Below are 9,136 nucleotides of genomic sequence, written 5' to 3' on the forward strand. Positions count from 1 at the left end.
TTCCCTCCGCCGTGACCCTCCCCGGGCTGCCCTGCCGCCTTTTCGCGGCGTCGGGCGGGGAGCGTCCCGCCCCGGCGCACGGCCCGAGCTGCCGGCTCAGCCCTGCCGCGCCGAACCGCCCGACCCCGCCGCCGGGCAGGAGCTCCCCCCGCCGGGCCTCGGGGCAGCCCCCTCCGAGCCTCCCCCGCTCCTCGTGCTGCCTCCGCGGGCGCGGACGCGGTTAACGGCGCCCGGAGCCGGGTCCTCGAGGGGTCCCTGCTCGGGCGTCGGGGCTCGGCCCCGCTCCCTCCAGAGCCGCTGCCGGCTGCTGGAGAGGGTTTGCCTGCCCGCGGCCCGCCCCAGTTCGCCCAGAACCACTCCTCTGTTGACTTTCATGCGTCCCAGTGAAGAAACCAGCTGCGGAAGGACACGAGCCCCCCTTGCTGCACTAGGCCCCGGGAAACGTACCCGCAGCGCCTCGTGCCTCCCTCTGCGCACCCTGGGGTCGGGCTCTGCCCGCAGCGAGGCGGGCAGGCGCTGGGCACACAGCTCCTGGTAGGTGTAACGCCGCTTCCTGAGCGCGGGAAGGGCAGGACGCTACTCGTACTAGGATGGGAGCGATTTCTCTGTCACACGTGTTTTTTGAAGTGGGTACCTCATAGGAGCGGCATTAACATGCTTTGGCTCCCAAGGAGGCGTTTTCCAAACAGTGACAGCGGTGGGTCTGCGGAGCACGCAGCTGTGGCTGCCAAGGGCAGGGGCATGGAGGTGCCGCGCGGAGAGGTGTGACCCCAGCTCGTTCCCTCGTACAGATGTGACACGCACTCGGCTCTTCACTGTAACTTGTTACTGCCTTAAAACGGGAATAATTCATTGTGTAAACTACAATTCACTGATTATCCAGTATTTTTCTGGCCAAAATAGCATCCGATTTAAAAACTGGATTATTCCAAAAAACAGAAAAAAAAAAAAAAAGCTGGATTAATTTTAAGAGTGCCAAGCAAAACAGTGAACACAACAGAACAAGAGCATTGTAAACCAAAACAATATTGGTGGTTTAATGCCAGTCCTGCCAGCACAGAATCGCACAATAGGGCTGAGGCTCTCCGGCTGGTGAGTCTTTAACGTGGGCAATGAACACGACCAGCCTGGCTAGGACAGATGGCAAGTGAAACATCCACCTCGGAGAAGTAACACCGCTTTTATCTCAGCTAGAATCCATTTCTGGTTGGTGTGTCTGCTCTAGGGTGGCATAAAGAGATACTTTTCATGTGAGGTAATACATGCCAGTTGGGCAGTGTGTGTCAGGAGTGTTACTGGGGATAATTACTTACTGTTGTAATCATGGTGGGTTTCTTTCGCAGTTGACCCTTTTGTCATGGCTTTATAGTTGTATTTATACACAGGTACTCCTCCGGGGAGCGCTCTGTTCTCTCTGTACCGCTGATACGATGAAAGTTGTATCACAAGTGGTGTGGAAGAAAGTTAACTTGCTCCTGCAAGGTGGCTCGATTTCTGCTGTGAAGAATTACTTTTGCTGGTGTAAAAGGACCTCAGCCTCTCTGAAGCTGCAGCTCTTTTCTAAAGCACGGAGTCGTGCCTTTCGCAGGTACCTCCTGTAACGTTGGCTTCTGCAGAAGAGAGCAAATGCTTCAGAAAAGGCAGAATTTTACTGATTAAGATTTACCTTGCATTTCCTGGAAGATTCAGAATCTGTTTGTTCCTCAAGCAGAGCACGCGCAGTCTCCCTGGAATTGCAGAATGATGCTGTGAAGGAGAATACAAATAGAGAGCTAGAGATTTCCTTAGTCTGTGGGCTGACCATCTCAAATGCTTCTGGGCAGGCGTTAATCCTCCTCTCCCCTCCTTCCTGGTCTGTGCCCACCAGCAGCAGCTGCAGGGTCCCTGCCAGGGCCAGCGGCGAGGCGTTCTGCAATCGGCAGCTGACCACTCACTTCTTCCCCAAACCGCTTCACCAGAAGGCTTTTCTGCTCCGCCACTGCCGGCCTGGGCATCGCTGTCTTCCACGAGCAAATTTTAACGCTGAAAGCTTCAGCACGGGAACTCGCCGGCAGCGCTGCACAGATCCGGCTGTGGCTCAGGAGTTGTATGTAACTGGCGGATGGCAAATGTGGAAATAATATCAGCCTAAATATTTTGACAGTAAGAACAGTGAGTTGACTGAAGTGCTGAGGTCCTGCCCTGGCTGCAGTGTTCCACAGGCTCGGGGTGTAAACATGCACTGCGTTAAACGACAGACAGCAGCTCGACCCTGGTTGAACAGGTCCTAACTGGGAACCTGTCCTGGGCCAAACGTGCCCCGGGGCTGCCAACTTGCTGTGCTTCTCCCAGCATTCTGGTGTGGTGCTGGGAGCGCCAGCAGGAGGCTGCCCCTGGACTGGGACGGGCACAGGCGGGAACACTTTGGTCACAAAGGGTCCCGGTCACCCAGCCAAGCAGAAGGAAGCCTCTCTCCAATTGTACGGAGTAGTGAAAAGTATATATTTTACAAAACTTATTTTTACTTTCAGTCTTTGGGTTTTGGTCATCTTGGGGGAAGCAGGGAAAGGCATTATTTAAATAGTTGTAGCTGGAGGGGATTATTTTCTAAATTAACAATAGTAATTGCTCCTGCCAAATCCAAAGTTGAGGAGATTAATTTATTTCGACTCTCAAGACAATAGTACGATTTTGGGTTTCATATTGCAAGCTCTGAAAACCAAATGGTGGGGTTGATGTTTAGGAAAAAAAAAAATTCAAATAACATCAATTCATCAGACTTGAATTCGGCTCTTTCCACTGTGCCAGTTTAACTTGCGCTGAGAAAAGTTGCTGCTCAGCAAAAAAAAAAAATTCCTTTTTAACAAAATGAATGCATCATACATAAAACATCACGAACCATACAATTAGTAAGCAAATGTAAGAGTTCAGCTCAGTTCATAATTATTCAGCAAACCTATTCAGAATGATTTTTTCTCCCTGCAGCAATCAACTGTGTGGGCTCATTACCACTGAGAATCTAACGAAGAAACCACCACATAAACTGTACAAAACAAGCCCATATGCTTGGAAAACTTCAGCCCAGCTCCCCATTAGCAATTCGCCTTTTAAACCCTTCCATCGAGCACAACCACATCTTACTTCTCTGTCACGCTTTTGCCCCCAACCCCATTAGATGCCATTGAATTAACACGTCAGGCTTCAGGTATATGAATTTTGGCTACTAAATAACCAGTACAGCATTCGGTAGTGCAGCCATCTGGAACAATACAAAAAAGCATTTGGTTGCCGCTACGTGTCACATACCAGCCGAAGTGATGAGTCCCGTCTTTAGAGCACGGGCTCCCAACAGTTACTTCGCCAAAAATCTGATCGGTTTTTCTTGGCAATGATTTCTGCTCCTAGCAGGGATATTCAGTGAAAGGAATTTGAATATTTGAAGGACAGGTCTCTCAGTCTGGCAGCTGACATTATCAGGGAGGTTTTCAATATTTCTCCCTGGAACGGTTAGGGAAACTATTGCATCTCCTCCCTTGCAAAATTACAGCGAGCGCGGTGACGGGACCGACTCAGAAGGCGAATATGTAAAGTCATTAGATGAGCTCGACAGTGCAGCAAATGCAGAGCAGGATCAGGAGGGAAGACGTCCCTCCAGAGCAGACGATGCTGGTTTGTGTGCACCTCCATCAGCTCTCCAGAACGGCAGAGAGTTCTGGGTACGGACGTGCTCTGTTCCGGCAGGGGTGCAGATCCCTGGGCCCCGCGTGGCACGGGCTGGCACGAAGGGCTGCGTCACACGGGGGTCTTGGGGGCTGCCAGGGGGTTGCTCCGGGGACGATCGCACAGGAGCCAGACGGTGCCGGGGACTGCACTGAAAGGCAGCACGTGAAGATGTTCGGGGATCCGATCTCCTGTGACGCTTCTTGTCCTTCCCTACTCAAACGTCTGGGGGTGACTATTTTGTAACTGAGATTAAAGACAATTTCATCTGTAAAACCTGATTTGCATTCAGTTTCTGAAATGTTTACCTTACCAATGTAAATATTCCATGTTTAGTTTTGCCAACAATGTTGTTTTCTGGAAAGTCTGAACCAAACTCCCTCAGACACTTGACTGCTTTCCATTTGAAAAAATGTGTAACTGAGTAACAGGAGTTAAGGGACCAGAACTGTTCCAGTCATTTCCAGCAGAGATGGGCAGCAGTTTCAGAACTCAGCCCTTCACAAGGATTTTCCTGTTTGTTTCTGCTGCAAGGTTGGTTGGTTTAGTTTCTTTACATCTCTGCAACCTTAAGCTGTATACTTTTCCTGTTTGGTTTGTGTGGATCAAGATGTTTTTCGCAATATCGTACGTTTTTCCATTGCTGCAAATAGCTTTTTTTCCATCAATTAAGTACTGGGTCCCATTTAAGTCAGTTACGTGAAAATCTTCACGGTATATAGGACACTTAGAAAAATTTAAAAGTGTTCAGCACGTACACCTAATTTAGATCTCTAAAAAACAGGATAGTGCTAAAATAACACGACATGGAGATTATGCAGTTAGTCTTAAAAGCAGTAGGAAATGCTAAAGCAAATTTTCCCGTCTATGATAACTGTACTACAGTATGCCTCTTGGGCTTTTTTTTTTTTTCCTCTCTTAAATTCCCGTCCCTAAAACACACATTACAGAGTTACACATTTGATTGGAGCAGCAGAAAGAAAAAAGAAATTAGATCATATATGCAGCACAAAAGAATTAGTTTGGCTGCAGGAACTGTAAAAGTTTTATATTTCCTAAAATAACTCAGTGAAACAAATAAAAAATAGTACCTCTTTACATGGATAACTGGTATTTAACTCTCCTCAGTGTTTTATGATGGAGTTTGTATGATTGACTTTGTTCTGTTGTTTTTTTAAACTTGAACCAGGTGGGAATTTATGTAAGCTTGGTGGAGCAGGTGATGCCAGCAAACCACTAAAGTTAATTCATTTTTCATCATCTTATAAATTGAACTATTGTGAAAGGAGAGAACCACAGGCTGTTTTGTAAGGTCCTGATGACTTAATTCTCCCTAAGCGTTGGCTCCACGAGAGCCTTCACCTTGGCGCTTCCTTTTTACGCCCTGAAATCCCGCGACATTTTACACGCTGTGTTTGCAACTCCTTCCCTTCTGTCACGTGCAAGACAGCGTCCTCCTGCCCAGGCGGAGCTGGACGGCGCTGGGGGGGCTGCAGGGGCTGCCACATGCGGCTTTAGATGCTGCTGTTTGGCAGGAACTCACCCAGCATGGACCAGGTTGGCCTCTCCTGCAGAACCTCCCACGGGGCCGTGCGTCTGAGCATCCCCCACTTTTCACTCTCGTCTCCTGCCCGCTGGATGCTGCCAGTACGTTCCCACCACCAACACTGCCAGGCTTTGGTAACACTCCTGTTCTGGTGCTCCCTGTGTAAGGGTCCCGACGCCCCAGTCTCGGCTGAAGCGCAGCCGCACATCCTGCGGGCGAGAAGAACACTTGGGAACGTGGTGCCCTGAATTCAAAGCCACCAGGCAAAGAAAGATGATCCTGTAATTATTATTTATCATATTACTTCTCAAGATTTTACAGAACGCTCACGTTTCTGAGCCATGGGTGAACCTTAGTGCATAGTCCTGATTTCTCCAGTTTAAAAATAAAAGAAAGTGCCTCAGCCCACAGGGGCTTGTGGAGAGCCATCTCAACGGCAGCGAGCGCCTGGTCCGGCGGCACCCAGTGGCATCCCTGGCGGGTTGGGAGTGGGGCAGGGGGGTCCGGTGCTGTGGGAGGTGCCCGTACACCCCCAGCCGGGGACCCCAGCTCCGCCTGTGCCTTCGCTCGGGGCTGGATTCGCCCGCTCCACGTGGGGCATTATTTGCTTTTTGGACAGGAATTACTCAGCCGTACGGCCGATCGGGACACGCTGCAGGCCTGGCTGCCCCTGCGCCGCGCCGGCTGCTGCCTCCCCTGCGGACCCCCCGGCTCCCTGCCACAGGCACAAAGGGTTAAAAATCTCCTGCCATCCATAGCCACCCTCCCGCGGGTGACGCGGCCCCTCAGCATCCCGTACAAAAGCCCGGTTTAATCCCGGCTGCAGACGACTCGCATTGTAGGCGCAGCCCTCGAGCCGCGTCAGGCGATCGGGTTTCCAGCTAATATCCGAGGCGCAGCCCGAGCGCGGAGCGGGAACAAAGACTTCTTTGTTACCGGGGAAAAAAAAAATCCCCTGAAGATATTAGCAGTGCAGGAGAGTTCAAACTGTTAAATGATTCAAATATTATTCAACGAACACATTTGAACCAAGGTCTCACAACCCAGAACACTTTTTAGATCATCACTTACAAAGCGCCCGCCTCTGCGTTTACTTCTTTATGAAGTCGTTGCTTTCAGGTTTTAATTATGGCCATTTTGCTTCCAGGCTTTTTCAGGGGCTTCGCTTGTTGGCGCAGCTCGGTTCTTTTTGTGATACAGTTTATTTGGTGACTACTGGATCCTTCAGAAGCCCTTACAACCACATTCCCTTAAATTACCTCGGGCTGCATTCTGCGGCCCTAAGAAACAAGGGAGGCAGAGAGCCCATGGCAGAAGCAGCAACAGCATTAGGAACTGTTCTAGAGGGTGCTAAGAACAAGCTTTAAAAATTAGGAAAACTGTTAAATTAGACTACTAAGATTTTAACTGGGGTTGGAGAAGCACTGCAAAGTTCAAATTCAACAAGTATCTTGAATTTCTTATTCATGTCTTGGATATGCAGTTCTAAAAGAGGAAGCCACATAATTCTAGAGAGAAAAGTTAAAGAAAGAAAAAAGGTAGATGGCTTTCTAGAAAGAAACATGTCTCCAAACTGAGGAAATAAAGTTTTAAAATTAAATTTGAGTTTAGGGTGCTTACAGCAATGAGAAAGCCAGGGCTGCTCTGAAGCATGTCAGGCAGATATCTCACCCAACGGGTAACACTGGTACATCTGTGCCTGTGCAGGTGCATGCTGATATCTGCATTGTGGAAAATTACACCATATCTAGGAAAAAATGGAGGAAAAGGGCAATAGAGCAGAGTAAGTACAAGAACAAGTATCAAAACAAGTAGAACAAGTGCCAGAAAACAAGGCATAGGGCAATAGCAGAGCTGCTTCCAGATCCTGTCAGCAGAGTGCATCGCGAAGCAAAATGTAAAGCACGTACCCTTACATCAGCAAGTCATTCCCGTTTCTGTTGTGGGGGGGGTGTAGACACTGAAATAGCCACTTCAGGTGCTTCTCTATGAGGAAAGGGGAGGAGCATCAGAGCCATAACCCACCGTTCGAACAGAGGCGGCACAAGCGACACAGGACGCTGCGGGCACTTAACAGAATTTCCCTCAAGTCAAACCAAGGGTCCAGCTTGTCCTCGTGGAGGCAATGCCTCAGGTGGAAGTCATCGAAATCGTGCCTCCAAGAGCTGGTTGTGACATATTGTTCTTTTGAATTATTGCAAGCTCCAGAACTTTGTTCTTGGTATGGTTTGCACACAGAATTCCGCCTGCAGCAGGTGACAAAAAGAAGAGCAGGCTGTCAAGAGGAACAGTGGATGGAACATTCCCAGGGCCTAAACGCCCTGGTGACACACGTGGCAGTGATTGCCCTCTGGATTGTCTCCATTTCCCACTCAGAGCTTAGAGACACCCTCTTCTCCTCATGCAAAGGGCCACTTCCCTTACTTGGGCAAGTTCCTTTAAAATTGCTCATTTCCAGCCGAAGTGCGAATAAGGCCAAGTCAAACCCGGCAGGGCAACGTTCTGGTCTTGCCAATTAGCTGCTGTTGATTAAAATTCGTTTGCCATTTAAATTCACGCAAGTAGAAAGTCTTTCATAAAAAAGGTTGCAAAACTACAAAGAAAATATTTTTTTCTGATGTCTCTATTGAGACATAGTCCAGTAGAGAAGACTCTCTTGACTTGCATGCACTGAATAAAAAATTGCAGTTACAGCCCAAAGTTTCAGACTTTGCCATGAAACCACAGCTCCATCCCAGGCGCACACACGCGGCCCATGTGAGAAACAGCATTCCCAGAAGGAAACTCATAGGAGGAATAATTAATGACAGAGGCATAAATAGCAAATTTGCATGATATTCAAGTGCTCTGTTTTACAGTAGCAACCTGTAAACCCTGCCTGGGGCCGGGGGGCAGAGTGGCAGGCGGCTCCCCGAGGCAGGGGTGGAAAACAGGGACGAGAGGCAGAGGAGAAGGGAGCGTCTCCAAGAGCCTTCGCTCACCCAGCAGGACTAAGCCCGAGCTGTCTTTGCAGCAAGCCATTCGTTTTCTCTGGCCACCATGTTAGCTGGGACCAAGTCCTTTGTGCAGGATCTCAGAACGACCCTAATTTTTGAAGGGTCTTTAAAAAAAAAAAAAAATTTATTTGTCAGGTTAGTTTAAAAATACTGATAGCAGCCACTGAAATTTTTGCTGTGGTCAAGAAAAGGGTAGCAGTCACTACCACTATGTTTTGGTGGTATTCATGCAGAAATTTTGTAAAAATACAAAATGGGAAAATGGAAAAAGCCTTTAAAGTAGTTCTAGTATAGTTCCTAAAAACAAAGACCCTTGGGAAAAACATTACTGCTACAAAATGTGAGCATATAGAAAATGACAGATTTTTTTTTTTGTGTCAGAAGAAACAAAGATACGCTATAAAATCATCCATTGCCTCTCCATAGACCGTTTCACCCCAACCACCAAATCCACAGGCTCTTCCCCGACACGAATCATCCATAACTAAGAGGTGCATCCTGGCAGACATCCTGGTACCTGGGAAGCTGTAAAGCCGGAGCCAGGCTCTTCCCAGCAGTACCAGCAGACGCAGTTGCAGCACGAGAGATCCCGACGGGCACAAGGGCAGAGCCCTCGCCAGGATGGCTGCCAGCCGGGCACGGCCACGGGATCCCTGGCCTCGGGAAGATGTCCTCTGCCCACGGAGGGACACGGCGCTGGATGACTTGGTCCCGCTCCAACCCCTTGGCCTCTGCCCAAAGCATTCGGTGTGTCCGTAAAAGCTTCACAGGCTGCCAAAATATCGGCTCCTCTTCCGACGGAGGAAATAACGGCCCGGCTGAGGCAGGGCTGTTTGCCACTGTGGCCACCAGCACTTCAAGGCACCCGAATGTGTCTGACAGCCGTTCGCTACTG

The sequence above is a fragment of the Tauraco erythrolophus genome, chromosome 19, assembly GCF_009769465.1.
Source record: "Tauraco erythrolophus isolate bTauEry1 chromosome 19, bTauEry1.pri, whole genome shotgun sequence".
Lineage (NCBI taxonomy): Eukaryota > Metazoa > Chordata > Aves > Musophagiformes > Musophagidae > Tauraco > Tauraco erythrolophus.